Here is a 20,844-nt window from a genome sequence, read left to right as displayed (position 1 = left end):
GGAGGCGTAAGGACATAATGCGATCGGAATGACCTGTTGGCAGATTTTCAAGTTTGGAGGCAATGGAGTTTTTAATCATGAAGCCAACTCCTGAAAGGTGTCTTTCGGTTTTGGGTTTACCTGACCAGTAGATTGTGTAGCCAGCACCATGTTCTTTAAGCCTGCCTTCCTCATGAAGACGAACTTCACTGAGAGCAGCAGTGTCAATGTTGAGCTGTGACAGTTCGTGGGCAATTAGAGCAGAACGACGCTCAGGACGTCCACTATCACCAGTATCAAGCATGGTTCTGATGTTCCAACATGCGAGTGTTAGTTTGAGCACACCTTTGCAGGCAGGTGTATGCCTTTGAAATCTCTTTGTTTTTGTTTGACCACGTGAAAGATACCGGTTGGCCGCGGTTATCCAACCGGGTGTGGAGATGAGCTTTGTTTAGGCCACCTTTGCTAGGCCCCTCTCCATGTGGAGCAAGCAGTGCTGTCCCTAGAAAAGGCTGCTTGGTCATTCAGGATGCTGCCGCAAGAGACTGTCCTGAACCGCCTGCATGCAGGGTTGGGTCTGCGGCTTCCAGCTCCTTCCTATCACCTGCCGTTTTCAACCCTCACCTGTCGCTACAGGGCTTTGCAGTGTGGGTGAACCCTTCAAGCCTGCACAATGGATTTTTTAGGTGAGGCACAGCGTGCGCAGAACTGGCCCCACCCTTTACTCCTAAGGTTCATCTGCCACGGCCTAGCGAGCTTGGATGGTGACAGCGAATACCTCAGGACGTAGGTTTGGTTAGAGTATCCTTCTCTTAGATGGATGGCCTTACAGGGCTAAACGAGCTCCATCTGCCCGGGTTTGGAGTTGGAGTTGTCCTTCTCCTAGGATGGTTGCCAGACGGCTAGCGAGCCCATCCTGCCCGTGGACACACTTTGTCTGACCCTTCAGCTGAGACCTGTCTGGCATGGGAGACCCTACCGGCGGCACAAACCACCTCCAGCATAGCTCTCAACCTCATGAGGGCACGCAAGCTTCTCCCCCGCAACAAGGAGGTGTCCCCAGAGAAGAGGTACATAAATACATATATATATAACTCATGAAGCTGAGTTATTCAGCTTTTTATTCACGTAGGCTTGAAAGGAAGGTGAATTATACAAGGTGTCCTAAGAGACTCTGCTAAAAACATTTTTTAAAGTGTTTGGATAATGCTGTCAGGCATGTGATGTGATTCTTGGGGAGTTCTGCACAGGGCCAAGAGTTGGACTCGATGATCCCAATGCGTCCCTTCCAACTCAGAATATTCTATGATTCTATGATTTGTCTTATGACCGTATCCTATATTTTGCATGTCATATATTTTGAAGTGAGTTATATTTGGAGATGTGTTAGGGTTGTGCTAAAATCTGCAGGATATATAAGAAATGCATAGTAATATTTATTTTTTTTCTCATTTTTGACCACCTGGAAGATAAAACACCTGTAAATATAATAAAAAGAAATGCTTCTTTGTAAATGAAATAGATTTGCATGGAGATGCTGGCAAAACTCCTGCAATCAAGTAAGAAAAATTCCCCCCTTCCCCAAGACTGTACATATGGGATGACTAGAAATCTTTGGTTTGACTTTACAAATGGGATGACTAGAAATCTAGATTTAGAAAGCTTTGCTTGAGGTTCAACTTAGCTGCACTCTGAATTGACAAGATCCAAGACAGGCTAAACTGGGAATTCTTATATAAAGTACCTTCTTAAATTAAAAATAATAGAGCTAGCAGAATGGTGACTTATCAATAGCAGTATCTGCTTCTCACCCAGAGTAATTTAAAATGTGGTTTTGAATTGTAGCTATAGCTGTAAAGTTCCAGTCCCTGTCTTTAATTGCCTAATTATATTGTTTTAATTTAATTGTTGGATTTCTAAAATGCTGTACCTGGAAAGCTGATCTAAATTTCTTCAAAGTAACAAATTTTGACAAGGGTTAGACTCATCTATCCTGTGCTTATTTCAAAGTACAATGTGAACAATAGCATAGATTTTTAGATTATCTTTATTCACTGAAACAGCAGAGTAGGGAACTTCTTCACGAACTTCTCAGTCCAAGAAAACCCTCTTAGTTACCTAGTTATGGATGGGATGAACTAATCATTTCATCACAGTGCTCATTTCTATATATTAACTATAAGAGAAGCTTAAACTATAAAAAACCATCTACACTAGCTACACTATTAAAATGTTGCCTCAGGTAAGACAAATCTTACTTTGCTTGTCTAGAAAATTCATTTTTTTGTTTGAAACACTTTTTCAGCAACATAAAAAAATATAATTGTCTTCATCTGAGCAACTGAGTTCTGACTGTGGTATCAAATGTTGTTTTCTGTCTTACTTCAATGTGTTTACTAGCTTTATTCAAGGTTTATGAAATGTGAGCTTAATGTACTCTCTTTAGGTCTCCTCTATCATATCAACTTTTGCTTTAATTTGTGCATTGCATCATTTTCACAAATGTGTTACGCTTCATTCTTTTAGATGTTTTTCTTTGTTTTTTTTTTTCTAACAGTTTATATTTTCTTCAATGTTTTCTTTCATAAATTTTATATCGCAGCCTTCATGGTTCTTAGAACTTCTTAGAAAGTTTTTCTCTATTGTTTACAGGATTTTCAAAATTGTTCCTCTTTATTGGCATCATTACATTTAGTTCAGCATGAATTTTTCTTCCTGTACCAGTTGCAAGAATGTAATTTAGATTGTCAATGGATGTTATAGGTAGGATTTTCAGGCTTGCTAAGCCTTATCTCATCTCTTCATCCATTAAAGACTATGACAAACTCTCCCTAACTTCAGAGAAACAGAAATAGCCATAAGCTAAAGGTTTTCTTCTGTGAAAAGCAATTCCTTTCCTCCCCCTTTTTTCTTTCTTACTGTTTCAAGATATTTTAGAAAAGGTGTCATCCAAAACTTTCTTATCCTATGAAACTTAAGGACTTTGATAAGAGATTCTTGTTTATTCTTATTTCCTTATTTTGTGATACTGAAAAGGGCAAGGCCATTTTGGATGTAGAAAAAGTGTACTAGATCTGAGTTAGGTGGTTATTTGAACTGGACTGACAGCTGCTTTACCTCACTGAATAGCAAATCTACACCAATGACTCATTTTGATCTGTGCCAACTGATTTTGTTAGCTTTTATTTATTTCATCTATGGACAAAAATTATTATATTGTGAAATTTAGGATACAGCTAGTGTAGGTTAGCATAGCTTCATCAGAATATTGCCTGTTTTCATAGTTTTAGGGTCTTAATTAGAGAGACTGAAATGACACAATTTATTCCATCTATTCACATGGGTTTTCCATATCAGTTTTATTGGTAGGAGTCCGATAAGCATTGTAGTAGTGGTAACTTTGTTTGAACAGTAAAATAAGTAAGCAAACAAATTAGGACCTGCAGAATTATGCAGTCATTATTTTTCCAATGACATGTGGGATAGTATGAAATATGAGATGGAATAAACCGGAATTATGTTGATAAGTAAATATTTATAAACCGTGTTCAAAAAAGGGAGCTTAACTGCTTTATAATTATTGGACTAGGTCTTGTTCCGTCACAGATTTAAATTAACTTTAAGTGAATTAAGCAGTTTTGTGCAAATTTCAAAGCTTGTTTGTGTATTACAATGATTTTGGTACTTTATCATTGTGGACATTAATGGTTATGGTGGGAAACAAGGAAGAATTTAGAAAGCTTTAGAATTCAAGATATGCATGTTCCTAATAAAAAGGTCTGGCCTCCAAGAGAAAATGCTTGGTACTCTTGAAAAACATTACTTTTTATTTAGGAACATAATTTTGTTTGCTTTGAAGAGACTTATATTTAAACACATTGCAAGTTCACAGGAGCTGGTTGATATCTGTTTGTTATTGTTACGACTTAACTACAGTAGCAACTGTAAGTATTATTATGGGGAAGTTTTGATCCCAACAAAAAATTAATGCTATTGCTAGATATCCTGTAACTCCCTGGCATATGACAGTGTAGCTGAAAGAGGCTTAATAGTGAATTACTGTTTTAACTTAAGTGTGTAATAAACGTATTTTCACAATGCATTTTAAGTTTCTTCTATATATGTTTTTTAATTTCAGAGAACTTCTTACAATATTCTTTTTTGTGTTTGCTTTTCTTGTTGTAGAGCAAAGAAAACTAGGTGAAATAAGAGTGTTCTAGGCTTTACTAGTCCTGGATTGGCTAAAATATTGGAAGAATAATTAACAATGCATAGGATAAAACAATAATGTAAACCAGTCTGGATTGTGCATTGAAGTACATTTACATGTTTTATATGCCCCAAATGGAAGACAATGTGAAGAGCATGACTTTGTGAACATGAAATAGAATAGAAGAGAATATTCTGGTAAATAAAACCTGCGGAAATGATTTGAGGACCCCAGACAATCAGCTAGATATCAGGTCTCAACATGATTAGCAGGTGTCCTAGTCTGGTCCTTGACCAGATGAACAAAAGAATAGTCACAGAAAAAGCTAAAATAATTGCAACTATAAACATTATTTATGATTCCCTTTTTTTTTTTCCTTTCAGGAATCAGTAGTTTAATAAGATCGTTAATAGATTATGAAGATTCTTCCCCACTCCCATCCCCCCAAAATCTCCTAAGAAACAAACCCCAGTGTAATCTGGAAATTACCTGTTTGCCATACACTGGGTGCAAGAAATTTTTAACTACTAAGTTTATGTGAACGTCAAGACTTCTGACCAATTAAATACCTGAATAAGAAACAGATTTGTGACTGAAGATAAGTCCTTAAGCTGTTACAAAAACATCCTTCAAAGAAGACTGGATTCAAAGACTGAAAATTGAATCTATAAAATGGGGACAATATGTAAAAAGTTTTTAATTACAAAGATAAATTGGAGCAATTTATTCAGTGAAATAGTGAATTTTGGGCTATGTAAAAACTTCATATCAGGACTGTGTAGTTTTATGAAAGACATGTTATAGAATAGACAGAAGTTGAGGACTTGATACATTATCATTTTGCATGGAAGATATGTTAGTTCCTCTTTTCAATATCTGAAATTCTAAGTCTTGTTTTTAATAGGGCTGTGCTATTTGCAAGAGAATTATGGCCCATACGAATAACCAGAGTGCTGTCTTGGTGTCTACAGCACTTCTTATAAAATAAATAAGGCCCAAAAAGGCAGCAATGACAATGTTAACAAAAGGAATTCCACCTGCTTAAGAGAAAACCAAAAAAACAGGCAAGCAAAACAACAAAAACAAACAAACAACCCCTCTGAAACCAACACATCTCTAAAACTAGAGCAATAGTTTTGCAGCAGGACACAGCATGGAGGTAGGAGGGCAAGCTGGGTACAGAAACTGAGTGCTGTTTACTTCACAAGGTCTGGTACAGCTATGAGGATCTCCTCGTATATATCAGAAATGCCACACAAACACAGTGAGTAATTGAAGAGTCTGTCTGAACTGGAGGCAGTTTGGTGACTACTAAATTCTTCCAATGTGTCAGCTCCTCTGGAATCACCCAAGCATGAGTGATAAAAGTGAGCAGGAGGAACACATTGCTTCTGTAGAGTCGTGATACATTTTAGGGGTCATTATTGCAGCTAACCAAATCTCACCATTTCTGTGCAAAAGTGGTTCTGTTTTGGAGCAAAATAATGGGAGGAGGGGGGAGAGGGGGAAAGAGAATTTTGTAGGGAAATAAAATACATTTTGAAATATTTTGAAAAAAAATAAAAATAGTTACTATACAGATGCCTAAGGAATGTCAAAATATCTTACTGTCCTTGTTGTCTTTCACTTTTCTAGGAAATACGCTAGAGTTTTTATTGTCAGCCATGTGATCATTTTACAAACAATAGTACAAGGTATATGGTCCCTGAGGCAACTGTCAGATGGAATTTTGGGATTTCTGTGTATTCTGGATACATATATATGTAACTGAGTAAATTCTGAAGTTTAGGCCACACAATCCCCCTTTACCTTCCTCCTATTGGATCAATCAGCATAGATTATCCAGAGCCAGCCTCTGGGATGTATATTTGCTAAGCAAAGTAGACAGTTGGGAAATTTAGTTTCAAGATAAACCTGTAGGCCACTTCTGCTCTGTAACTTAGATGTGGAAGTTAAGTTTTATAATGTTCTGTGCAGTGCCCAGGTCAGATTCAATAACACTAATTGCAGAGCGGGAATAGTACTCTGTTTGGGCATAATGCCACAGAGTATTTCTCAGCTGCCATTTTGCCTTGCATGGAGTTGCAGGCACATTTTTTTCTTTTAAACTGCTCTTGCTTTTTCTGTTCCATTCTCACAAATAAGATGTGGATCAGCACATGGAGGAAATTTTCAGTGAATTGAGATGGGACAAAGGACCGCAGCATGCCACTTTGTTTAATAAAATATAACATTTCTAAAAATTGCATCTTGTTGCACTTGTGTGAACTAAGGGTCATATAAGGTATGTTTTTTAACAGAAGATATGATTTATATTAAGTTGATTTCTGTCCTCTGGCTTCATTGCATCAGACGTGCATCCACATACTGCTAGATACTGTAAATGAATTTAGATTTATTTATCCCTCCTGCCCCACAAAAACACTGTAGCAATATCCTATTGCATTCAGAAGGTCAAATTACATGATCTCTTCTCATTAGTTTTGATACATTAATATTATTCATAGGGCTTATCATCAAGAAAAGTAATGCTTAAAGTCAAATGGGAAAATATATAAAAACCTGAATTAAAAGCAAAACTATCAAGATCTAATGCATGGCTGGTGCACTTTAGTGAACACATCAAATTAAATTTCCAAGAAAAAAAATAATAAGATTTATAAGATTAATGAATTGTCTGTACTTATACTCAAAATTTGGAAGTAAATTAACTTTTGAATATTCTCAGGCACTAAACCAGAAACTCATGATCCATTTTTTTTATGGAGCAGAAACATTTGGAAAAGTGCAATCATCTCAAGTAAAAAAGCCTTTAGATCCCAGAATATACATTTTGTGTGTGCATTCATGTGTGCATGCAAATACATATATTAACCTTTTCCTTTAGACTGGATTAATTTTCTGCAGCTATAGTGTTATGTTAAACACAGAACCTTTGTTTTTCAAGCATGTTTGTAGCATGAGGACAACTACTGCAGGCCAGGTTCATGGGATCATATCCCTTGGTGTAGCTGGTGTTCTCCTTCAAGATGCTGTCCAAACACTCAATTGTCACTGCAGCAGCTGCCAAGATTAGGACTATTGGTGCTATATGCTAAGTGTGCAGTGAGACTTTCATTCTTGGCATGCCCATTTGTTCACACTGATAGGAGAAGCTTAAAAGAGATGATCTTTTTCAATTCATGTATCTGACTTGAATCAAATTGTTTAACCTAGTTCTTCCTCCTCCCAAGGTTATGAAAGCCAAGGGTCAAAGACAAAAAATACATTTTCCTTTACATTCTTCCTGTCTTTAATATACACATCCCTGGGTTTGTAATTTTCCAAGTTTCATACTGCAGGGTGTCTTCTCTGCAGTATAGGAAGTTTCAGATTTGTTTGGAGACCTAGAATGAGATCTCAAATCAGAAGTGGATGATTAGGCCTTCACCTTGCAAGCTTTTCTCATATCAAGTAGTTCTGTATGGAATGTCTCCACATTAAATGATGTTCACCTGTCACTGTGCTGGAGGTTATCCCAAAGCTTGTGTGACATTGAGATTTTACTTTGAATGTTTTCGGATGGAGATTACTGGAGAGAAAAGCTAAAGGTAGAGAAAGATCTTTCTCTCCTCTCCCCTTCATTACTGGCTGGTATCGTACACGCATCCTCTCATGTGACATGAATTAAGCTAAATGGTCCCCTATATGGTCCTCACTTCACTGAGGTTTTCATCTACCCTTGAATTTAAAAGAATATAAGTAGTGTCTAACAGCCCTTCACACATGCTTAATTACAGTCTGAGAAATTATACAAGATTAGCCTTTCTGTGTTTCTGTTCACTGTAAATAGCAACCTCAATTTATTTTATGATTCATGACATTATTCATACCCCTAACATCATATTCTCATCATCAGACAACAGTGATGAAGGTTTGTTATGAAAAGACAATAAATCATTTAATAAAGTTTTTTTTTTGCTTTTAATTCACAGGAAGAGATGAATATTTGAATGTCATTGCAATTTTTAGATTGACTTTACAATTTTATTGATAATGCTTTCTATAATAAAGTTGTTTCTCCATACTAATTAGGTTAAATGAAGCAAGACAAATACATATTGGGCTGTTTTAGATAAAATTAACATTTCACACATGAAGGTGCTTTTTCTAAATGTATATCAAAATCTTTTACACCATCTGGTGGATTTATCCACCTATTAGGCTAGATCAGGATTTTAGACCAGTTGAGATTTCAAATTTCAGGTTCTGTTCTATAGTATGCTGTCACAGACTGCACACTTAATAAGCCATGTCCTGAGAAGAGAATAATTCTTGGACTTTATTTTGTGTTTTTTTCACAACAGGATATAGACACAGTTTCTTTCAACTTTCCCCTGCAAGTACCAGGGTCAGAGAAGAAGGAAGAGGAGGAGGTGCTCCAAGTGCTGAAGCAGATTCCCCTGCAGACCCTGAAGGATACCACAGGAAGGCAGGTAATTTCATGCAGCATATGATCATGTCGGGGCACAGAGATAGTAACTTAAAAATGATGGCCTGTGGACAACACTCACCAGAGCTAGTTTATCCTGAAGGACTGCAGACCTTGGAAAGTACCCACATTGGAGGAAAAATGTGAAGAGAAAGAAGTGAAGAAAGGAACTGTTATATACTGGTTGAAAACCTCATTTGCCATACCTCTGTGCCACTTGGGATGAGAGGTAGTAGGCAGAGGAAGTAGGAATGAAGGAATAAAGTTGAGCTTTTCGGCCCATGATTTTAACTGGTAAGCAATCTCACTGTCATTTATCTCTGACCAGAAGCTTTTCCGTCTTAGTGTCTCCCCAGTCCAGTTCAGAAGGGGGAGTGAGATCACTGCTGGATGGGTGTCTGGCCACTGGCCAATCTTAACCCACCACATGTTAAAATGCTGATGAAACTATCTTGAATAAGGACACTTTAATCTTTTTTTCCCTAAAATGTGCTTAATTTTTGATAGGTGAGAAGTTAGTATATTATGGCTGCTCATCTTAAATTAAGTCTTACCTCATTTTTATATTGTATTTCCTATTTGTTACCTATATCTTTCTGTAAAGTGTGATACTTCACACGGTCTCTGAAGTTAGGTCTTTAGGTACTGCCTTATTTAGGATTAGGTGATAAAATCAAATTTTGCTTTTGACCAAGCCTAAACTTCATGTCTCAGATTTTATTAGAAACTGCATATAGCATAGTTATGTAATTTAACTGTAAGAAAACTTATTTTTCACCTTTTTTTCAATCATTCTTTTCTCTACTTTGAATTAAAAAATCAGAATTCATAAAAAAGTACACTTGCAATATGCTTTTGATGTGACATTTAAAATAGATTGTTGATTATTATTCAATTTTTGTCATCTTCATTTTTTTCTCTGAAAATGTGTATATTTACTATAGGCAGAGACAAAAAAAATGCCCATAATTTTTTTTAAAGATATCACACATCTGCAATGTAGTAGCTGACTACATAAGCATTCCTGCTTGTATATTAGAGCTAAACCAAGTCTACTTAATGCACTGAAATTCACTAATCATAAAATATCGTAAGACTGGACCTTTAGTTCACCATTAGACTTAAGGGATAAAATGTTAATTAGTAAATTTTCATTATTATGATCCCCTTGCTTCCAACCTGTTGTAGCATATTCACTTCCATATTTAATTCACTTCCATATTTAATTTAATGTTTTATGGTAAGCAGCACTTGCAAACCACTTTATAATGACATACTATATTGATGACTTATGCATAAATTGTGCCAGTACTTTACCTTCATTGAATTTGTAGTGTAAAGTTGGCCCTAATTTTTGGTAAACCCAGTGAATGTAAATGAGTAAGTACCTGTTATTGGCAAGTCATAAATTTCCTCAGTATGAGTAAATTTCACAGTGTCTGCCTATGGTATGGAAATAAGGACAATAGTATACTGTGATTCTAGAGATTATACTTAAATATTTAGTTAGCTTTCAACTTCAGACAATACACTTTGGTGCTGTGTTCCTTAATGCCATGAGAACATAGTGCTACACCTATGGTAATAAAGCCAAATTAAAATTGTTAGAAAGCTACCATCTAAAATAGCAATATGTGAAGCCAAAAATCATAGAATCACAGAATGATTAAGGTTGGAAGGGATCTTAAAGATCATCTAGTTCCAAATCCCCTCCCCTTTCATTAGATCAGGTTGCTCTGGGCACCATCCATCCTGGCCTTCAACACTTTCTGGGGTGGGAACATATCTGAATAAGTAAGTGCCACTTACAATTAAAAGAAAGAAACTTTGCTCAAGATTGAAACAGAACAGATTAATCTGGACACTCTTTTCATGATAATGTACTTATTCCACCGGGTTTAGAAACAGAGACATTGTCCGGTTCCTACTGCTGCATCTAAAACTTGAGCAGAGGACAAGGTACGTTGTTCTTCATGCACATGGCTAAATTGGATGAGCTTCTTGGGAATTCTCTCTGTCTCTAAGTTGTTTCTGAGGCACCATATACTAACACATCTTAGGACCATGCCTGAATGATATGGTATTTATTGCAGATTTATGCTGGTATTGATGTTGACTTCATGACTGACACAGTCACCAGTTCAGTTCTCTGAAAAACCAATTTGTCTCAAGTGATAACAAATCCAAGTCTGATCAGTGTCTTATGTCAATGAAGACCTAGTTTCAATGTGTCCAAATTCTGCTGATTTCCTTTGAGTGAAGCTTTAGACATTCAAAGTATTCATACCTGATTCTGAGGTACTTTTTTCCTACTGTCCCTTGGGAGCATGGACAGCTGCGTAATGGATTTTTCCAAAAAGGGTTTAAAAGTTTCCTCAGTGTCTCTGTTTTTACTGCCTTCAAGATCTTGTCAGCTTATCAACAGTTGACATTTCTATCTTACACAGAAAATCTGGCCAAATATTCTCTTTACTCCAGGTAAGGATTATCCTTAGTTGCTAAATCAGAACTGTTACAGCCTTTTCTATTATACCTTGAAAGGCAGTTGGGTGGAGGAATCTTAGCCCCTGTGAAAGCAGTGTCTGTTAAGTAAGGTAGAAGAGGTTAACTTTTTGGGTTTGATGCTTAAAACAAATTATCATGCTCTTTGTTCTCATAGCTAACTCATAGTTAGAAAATGTCTTTTTTCTTTCTTGGTTTTTATTTTCGTTTGGTTGTTTTCTGAATTTTGGTTTTTTTTTGTTTTATTTTTCTCTGCAACATTTAATTTCCTGAACTACCAGGTTGGTTTTAAATTTTGAAAAGCAGATAATCATCTCAAGCTCTCTGTGCTTGTGAAGTTCCCAGTTCCAAAGCAGTTGTCAGGGAGGATCCGAAAAAATCTCTGTTCTCTTGCAATTCACTGGGCAATTTGGCATGAATACTAGGCAAGGTTTTATTGGATACTTTTCCATGTTTTGGCAAGCATTAGTTGAAACAGATGTTTATATACAACATTTTTATTTCTGAAACAAGCTTCATCTTAAAACCACTTTGGTTTATTGCCCTTGCTACTCCTATTGGAAAGCTGTCACAGAGTATTTTGGCTCTGATGATTACAAGTTCTAAATTCTAACCCAAATGTATTTATGACCCATCTAGAAATATTTTTATTAGGTCAACATTGTTGTTTATTTTAAGTAGCTTTTCTGCTTTTCTCATGTTCATGCCTAACCACTCCATCTACTTATGCAGAGCAATTTTATCACTTCTCAGTTCATTTTACCAAATTAAATGGGACAAGACATTTTTGTCTTATTTCATATAACTTGTGGTACTCTGGGGACCTCATCACATACAGATTAAAATTGCATTTGCTATTTGATGGATGTGACACATTTTTGTCAACAGTCACCCAGGTACACCATACTGTTTCTTTTCTAGCTGTTGAGAACAAAGCTTACTTTCATTCCTCTTTAAGTGTATCAGCATCCTTTAGTGTTGTACACTGCCATTTTATCCAGTTACTTCTATACCATGCTGTGGTTTGCTTGATATTGTGTTACTAATAAATTTTATCAGCTAGCTTTTACTTTTTATGTCTACATAAAGTGTAATGTAATGAAAATATTTAACACAGTCTGTACCATGACTATTCCTTGACTAACTTTTTCAGTAGTTGATCATGACTCGATTATTTCCTTCTCAAGTCTATGAGTTGCTAGCTGTTTTTCAGTCAGTTTACTATCTACCACACAATTCTTAATCCAGCTCTCATTCTCCCACTTGTTAATTCCCATAGGTAATCTATCAGATGATTTGCCACATGTCTAATAGATCAACTATACTGTTATTTCCTCATTTTATGTTATAGGCTATAGCTTCCAAGGTAATCTGATTCAATCATTCTTGGATAACTTACTTTGGCTTTTATCACATTTCCACTTACCATTGGCACTGTATTACTTCCCTAAATAAATGCATTCTTTACTTTAAAATAACTTCATTTTAACCTGTAATTTATACAGTCATTACCTTCAGAGAACGAATGAGTTTATGTAGAGTAGGAGATTCTACAGGGTCTATGGGAGACATGTGGTTCAGTTCTTTTTCTGGATAGGATAAAGACTTGAACTATGTTTTATAAACTCTGAAATCTGTCAATTGCTTAGGCTATGCTAACCTGTAAATCTCCTATTTCACTCCTGAATCTTCTACCTTTTGGACAAAGCACTCATATAGTCACTGGAATACAAAATGGGAAACTGAAAATGAGTCCAGTATCATGCTCTTTGAAAAGAGGAGGCATCTAACCTCCATTCCTAAACGTAATGAATATTCAATTATTTATACCGACTAAACATGAGAGTTTAACGAGTCTTTCTCCTCTGATTTCCCAATGAGTTTTGTCCTGTTGGGACTCCTAAGAAGTGAGAGCTGGAGTTTGAATACTAGAGTAAGAAGGAAGAATTGAATTGGAGTGCTCTTACTAGTAAGCAATTGATGAAAAAGTGTAAAATGTCTTTTCATCCTCTTCTGGCTGCTTTGTGAATATGGTCTTGTATTTTTCTCTAAATTTCTTAGAAAACCTGAAAACAAACATAAGTGTTGTGTACCTAAAAGAGCTGACTGTTTCACTTCATTTATATTTGTTTAATTGTGGGGAAAGTGGCAGTGAAGTGAAGGTTTGTTTCTTTTGGCAAAAGTTTTATAAACAAAAGGAAAATGTTTTAATTTGGCTTATTAGCCTGCTGAAATGAAAAATCTGTTCATACATGACTACAAACAACTGATTGCTGTTTCTTTGTCCAGCTTCTTGGTTTTCATAGACATTACTAACATGTCGAATTGGATTAAATCCTTCTTAAACTAAATATCTAGGAAAATACACAATGATTCAGGACTATCATTGATGTATTTTCATCTGTTTGAAACTGTATGCACCTATGGATTTATATGTATTACACTATTGGCAATTGCAATTGTTGTATTTTAGTAATCATTATCTTTTTAAAGTCTAGGATCACCAACAAGGACATTTTAAGGACAAAATCATTGAATACAATTTAATGGACTAATCTTTACATATGATTTTATATTAGTAAATAAAAAATAGCTAGGCAACAGTCTGCTTTTATATGTATATTACAGGTATATTGCAAGTACAATTTGTCTATTTATAAACAATTATTCTTGTGATGTTAAAAATCTTAACTTCATGCCAATTTGCATGCTGAGAATGCTTTCAAAATGTACAGTTTTATTTCATTATTTAGTTCCTACCTCTTGGGGAAAAGATTAAATATAAAATTTTTAGATAATAATAGGGGAGTATAACGAAATAATTACATTGTAGTAGCAATAATTTCATTTAGAAAGTGTTTTACTTTTCCCAATCATGGCAAATGAAATTAACTAGTTGATGCTGCCCTGTAATGAACACAATTACCAACTTGTCATAAACAATTTGTATTTACCCCTCAGAGAATAATGACTCATTGTATTTTATTATTGGCTTTTCATCTAAGATGGTGGGGCCCACATATGAAACTGTTATTTCCTTTACAATAAACTGAGGGAACAATTACTAAGTATATGGTAATCTTTTTTTCCCCCTATTATATAATAAACCAATATTTTTTAGCATGGAAAAATCAATTTCTTTTCAGCTTCTGTCCTTAGAAAAATAACCAGAATGTTGTGATTGCATGCATGTAATAAAATGGATTTTTTTTTTTGCATGGGGTTATCACACAATAATCTTTAGTTAACAGTCTACTAAAAGATGATGCAATTAGGTCTGAGCACTTGTAGATCACCAAAATATGGTTTATGGCCTTGGACTTCTTACTAATAACTGGCTTTATTTTTATTAATTCAATGAATGGTCTGAATTATTATTAGTTTTTCCTACCTTCTTGCATAACCTTGGAAGAGAAAAATCAGACTTCCACAAAACTTTTAATTAGTGTTTTGATTTTGACATGGCATTTTAATTGTTTGAAAAGGTATGCAGCATAATTTAAGATTTTTTAAAAAAAATATTTCACTACTGCTCTGTTCATTTATTTCAAAGGTTATACTGTGGAGTTAATAGTACTTGATATATCTATGTAGCATTTAAAGTTACACAAGGGGGACTGGGTACAAAAGACAAAGTTTCATGTAAGACTGATATCTCTGTACCTGCAAAAGGCTCATGAATTACATTCTCTTCTGATGGAGAATTTGCTGAGGGAAATGTGTTAGTTTGGTCAATGAGAAGCAAAGCACTGTATCTTCCTATGGCAACTACTTCTCTCTAAGAGCTGTAACAGCTGGAGCCCCACTTCAAGAGACGGGTATGAAATGATGGCAACTACATAAAACCCAGTGCTGGTTTTAGTATTTAAAACCAAAGTGAACTGTTTTATAAAGGAAAACCATAAACAATATTCCTTGAAAATGTAAGTCCCAAAATGTTATTGACTGAAATCAGTGGGTGCTGTCATGGTTCTGTTGCACAGAGATACAAAGCTTTTTATTATTTTTTTTACTGCCAGCATTTTTAAGATGGATAATGACTCCATAAATGAGTCAATGACTGTTGTAACATGATGTGGTCCTACTGATCTCTAGCTGTGCAGGTACTCTCCAACTATAAGAAATACAAAGATGACTGAAAAAAATCCCATGTTTTTAGTAATTTCAGGCCATTTTCAAAAGGAATCCTTAAAAGAAGATAGTTTTGTGCACATTTCCATGAGGAAAAGGCTTTCCTTTGTCAGATTCTCAGGAGCTCTTTGGAAAAATAGATTTGGATTTAATATAGCTGCCTTATCCAATGGCAACTAGAGGAGTTTTACTTATTGTGGTAGAAAATTATGTGCCTGTGGGCAGTGCCTGAAAAAATGAAGAAATATTTACATCTTTCCTAAGGTTCCTGGGTATGCTTTTGCCACAGCAAATCCCTCAGGTTCCTCAGAGTTTCAAGGAGCAGATAGCCAGGAGACAAAGTGTTTGAAGAAAGCATTTAGCAATTGCCTTTAGTAGATTTTATTTTAACTTTCTGTGCAGAAAAAAGTCAGAATTTGTCCTACAACTGTAGATGGAATTGAGCATGCAAAAAATGCCTGTCAATTTGTTCTAAAATTTTATTCAGTATAAAACTGACAATTGTACAAATGATGTTTATTTTGTATAGGAGAGATGAAATCATTGTTGTGCTTTTTAAAGTTATGTTTCAGCTTCTAAGCATTTTCAGATGTCTAGTATTTTCACTCATTATTTCAGAAGGCATTAAGTTACATTGCCTATATAATGATTAGAAATTTCTGGTTTTGGCACGACACTTCTTACACTTTATTTGTCTGGCTCCTCCCTAGAGCTGTTCAATGCCTTTTTTTTTATTTTTTTCTGTAATTCCCTCTTTTATTAATATCAGAGGTTTGAGTCTTAATTCTGTATAGATTTGTAACTAGCATATATATTTCTAATTTTGTAAAACCATTAAGAATGCTAGTACTCTAAGATAGCATACTTTTGTTATACTTTAAGCATAGTAAATGACTATGCAAATAACCAGACAGAAAAGAACCAAATCATTTTTCACTTGCATCCTTCTAGCTACCCATTTTAAAAATTGAGTCAAATGAGACTAATGAATTGTTAAGTTTATACCCTTTTTTTCCAGTGTAAAGATGCCTTTCTTATAAAGAAGTTTTCTGCTTTGCTGTTTACTATTTAGATTTCAATGTTTCATAGCATTCAATATTTCTCCAAAATTCCTTTGAGGAAGCCATATGATAGCTGAGCTCCATTGAAAATCTATTAAATATCAGACAACATTTATATGCACAGTTGAAATGCACTGTTTTAGCAAACAGACTGAAGAAATCAGTTTATGTGAACTGGTATGGAATTAACCTCAGACAACTGAATGCCTGTTGACTTTGGTTTGTTATTATCAGTTTTTACAATTATGTTGTGATCAGCACTAGCTCAGCTACATTGATGGTAAAAATAGGATAGATAAGAATCTGGACATTACAGTCTTTTTCTCATTTTAACAGCTTTTTCAGTTTGTCAGAACTACTCTATGCTTTGTGGCTGTGTCACTCAAGACACTTATCAAGTGGTTCTCTTTTCTCCTTAGCCTTGTCTCTCCTCTCTCTCTTTCTCCTTAAATGAAGAAGACTGGGAGTAGTAGAGATCCACATTTTGACAACTGCTTTCATATGTAAGACAAAATCGAAAACATCCTGAGTATCAACTTGCATCTTTTTCAAGAAAAGTTGGAAGTAGAAGAGGGAACTATGCCATTGCAAATATGTAGAGGATGATTCACAAGAATTCTACCTTATAAGCAAAATATTTATAAAAGACATTTGACCACAAAGGCATGGACATCAATAAAAAGCATTCTGGGGACTCTTCTGAAGCCTCATTTTGCAATCTTTCCAGTTTATTGTAGCTTTGTTTCTTTCAGTCATAATTATCCACATGCTTTTCAAAGTGATTTTTTAATATCTTTGGTTCATTTTCAAACCTCTTTTTCAGAAGAGTCAATTTTCTGTAATCAAAACTGGTGTATTTTGATAAAATATATTTTTCACAGGAAAATAATAATCTGAACAGTCTCTTTAGTCAGCAATATCAAGAGAGAAACACAGCACTACTTGAGAAGACTGTGTGGTTATGAATTAACTAATGATGGAAAACATAGCCAGTGTTCTGAAAGGGCAAGTTCTAGGCCTTGTATTTAGCATTATGTTCAGTATTTGTCAAGTTTAATACCTATAAAAATATCATGAAAGTAGATAAAACTGTAATAAATGGTCTAATCCTGGACTGGATTAGGAAGAGCATTGCCAACAGGCAAGGAAAGTGATCCTTCCTCTCTACTTAGACCTGGTGATGCCTCACCATGAGTGCTGTGTCCCCTTCTGGGTTCCTCGGTACAAGGCAATGAGTCCAGCAGATGGCTATGAAGATGATTAAGACATTGGAGCACTTATCAGGAAAGTCTGAGGTATCTGGACTTGTTTAGCCTGGAGAAGAGACAACTGAGAGGAGACCTGATCAGTGTCTATAGGTATCTGAAGGGAGATTGTCAAGAGGATACAGGCAGGCTCTTCTGGGTGGTGCCAGAAAATAGGACAAGAGCCAACAGGCAGAAATTGATGCACAGGAAGTGCCACCTGAATATGAAGAACTTCTTTACTATTTGGATGACCATACACTCGAAGACACTGCCCAAGAGAAGTTGTGGAGCCTCCCTTACTGCAGGCATTCAGATGTTGTCTGGACACATTCCTGAGTAATGTGTTCTAGGGAACCCTGCAGGGAAATTTGCTTAAATGACCCACTGTGGTCCCTTCCTATCATATCCAAGTTTGTGATTCTGTGAATGTAGAATAAAGCATTCTACAGATCATAGAATCATAGAATCAGTAAGTTTAGAGAAGACCTCCAAGACCGAGGCCAACCACTGACTGAACACCATCACATCAATTAAACCATAGCACTAAATGCCAAGTCTAATTGTCTCTTGAGCCCTTCCAGGTGTGGTGACTGCACCAGGTCCCCAGGCAGCCCATTTCAATACCAACACATCAGATATATCAGGTGTAACTGGAATAAGTGATCTCTTCTGGAATAAAGGTTTTGTAACTCAACATTTGTAATGTGGTTATATATGTTAAATCCACAAATATTCAAACCCCAAATATTCTCTTACAGTCAGTAGCTTGGAATGCTAAATGTAGGAGATAAGCATGATAACAGGTTTCTTCTCAGATAATGAACTCCTGCTGTAGTATAATTAACTTTTGCCATAGAAGGGAATTTTTAGTAGAAACAATTAATTGAAAATTAATTTTCTTTATATAAAAGATCATGGCCCTTTAGCACAAGTTTCCACTGGAAGTATTTTATTGTTATATTTTCTAGATCAAAAATTTTGGCTTTTTCTTTTCTTTTAATGGGAAAATTGAATAACTATAATAGAGAAAGATATTAACAAGCATAATCAAACAGTCTTGAACATTCCTGTGAGAAAGGAAACTTCTTTTTCAACAAAGTTCACTGTAAATCCATTACTTTCAAATCACCAATTAAGGTTCATAATTCCTATGCATGAAAACATTTTTGGAATAAGGTAAAGTATTGATTTAAACTGACTTTCTTCATCTTAGATAGGTTCATTTGCAATTTTTCCGATTCCAGAAAATGTCTTTTTCCAGTTATCTTTCTTATTCCAAAAACTGAGGGTTTCACACTTGGAGTTAACCAGGAAAAGCAGCTGAAGAACAGCTGTACCAGAGTAACTTCTGGTGCAGAGAAGCCTTAGCACAACACTTGAAGGTAATAGGATTGATCTGGTGGTAGCTGATTCAAATTTGTTAAACACTGAATCCAATTCATTCCTTCCGAGATACACAACTTCATGGGTCTAGATAGGGAGCAAAGCTATAACAACAGCTATTTACAGATCTACCCTTTTTGTGTAAGCACTTCTTAGGGATCTAGTGGATGAACATATTGCTCCAGAGTGACCTATTCCACATTTCCTGTTCTAACTGTATTTGTACTTATGTTGGACAGGGGAAAAAGGAAAGTATGAGAAACTAGGTTTTCTTCCAGTGATGACTGAGTTTATAATTTTAGCACTTATCTCATATTTTTAGACCCATGGCCAGAAACTGTACTGCAGATCAGGTGGTACTGCATAATTTACCCATACATCTAGGCCCTCAAAGAATAAAACTACACATGATCCCATTTGATTGCTTTTAGGCAAGGCTTTGGATGTCATTTTCATTTTCCGTGTAATCTATTGTGGAAAACTATAGCACTTTAATATCATTGATCCAAGAAAAAAGAGAAAAGCCATGTTCAGACAAAGTGTTTTCTAGATGGGTGATCCAAAACTCCACTTTTTACCTCCATGCTACTTGAGAATATCTACAGTGATTACTGAAATGGGCAGAGTAATTTATGAAGCAAACCTACATTTTTAGTTACCTGAAGTTTCCAAAGCCTGAAATATTGCTATTTGAACAGAAGTAAAAATTTTAGCTCAAGTAAACTAAACTGGTATCAAAATTTCTGTTGTGGCAAAATTGTTCATTCAACTTGCTTTATATGCTAGCACAATAATCAATTCCCACATAATAAAAAACAAACTACAAAATAACCATCATGAGTAAAAGCTAGGAACTTTTCCATAGATGTGTTTACAGCTCTACAGGAAAAGAAAAAACTAAAACATCCATGGTTAACCTACATCTTGTTTGTGTGCATTCCTGTTTTCCCTGTAATTTACATATGGAAGCTTGCCATGGTAATGTGTATTTTTTCTACAGTTCTTGCCTGAGATCCTCTTGAAAACTGGGTCATAATCAATCTAATCTATTCTGCCAACATCACAGAGAACATAGTCAAAAAGTCTTGTTAGCGGTGATTGAAAATACAGTTTTCCTTTAATATGTTGGGGTTTTTTTAAATTAATTGTTATTTAGTAATGCTTGTTTGTGCTTTATAGCAAACTCACAGAATTAGTATAAGATAGTTTGTCTCTACAGAAAAAAACCAATCATTAGCAGCAGATATAAAGGGAAGAAAATTTTAGTTTCACAGAGGAAAAATACTGGTTTAATGATGACTCTTCTGACAGGGAGATCTTACCAATGTAGGAGTTTACTTATATAGTTTGCTTATAAGACACTCTTTATTTTGCACTGAGGACATACTGGTTCTTTTTGGATCTCAAGAAGGCATGGACATCCATGACTAGAAAGCATAGAAATAGTAGAAAAAGTGCTAGGAATAAAACGGTAGAAAAAGTGATAATAATCATATGTCCCTTCTGATGTTAACAGAAGAAATATAAGAGGTAATGCCAATCTGACATTCCTGGTGATGCTTGAAAACTGGTTGCTGCAGCATCAGACAAGACCTTTTGTGTTAGGTTTATGGTTGGACTTAATGATCTTAAAGGTATTTTTCCATCTAAGCATATCTTGGCCATGGTGAGGTGCATTGTCATTATCATACTTAAAATTTAGCAGAACTTAGATGTAAACAAATCTATGAATCATTTCAGTTGTCAGTTAAAGGACTGTTAATCATAAAGGTATACTGCTTAATCTCAGCATAAGATTTGTAGATGATGTTATCCACATGTGCAGGCTTTGCCATTGCAGTTAATCAGCCCAGTTCATCC

Source organism: Pithys albifrons, chromosome 4 (assembly GCF_047495875.1).
Source record: "Pithys albifrons albifrons isolate INPA30051 chromosome 4, PitAlb_v1, whole genome shotgun sequence".
Classification (NCBI taxonomy): Eukaryota; Metazoa; Chordata; class Aves; order Passeriformes; family Thamnophilidae; genus Pithys; species Pithys albifrons.
This window is presented reverse-complemented; position numbering follows the sequence as displayed.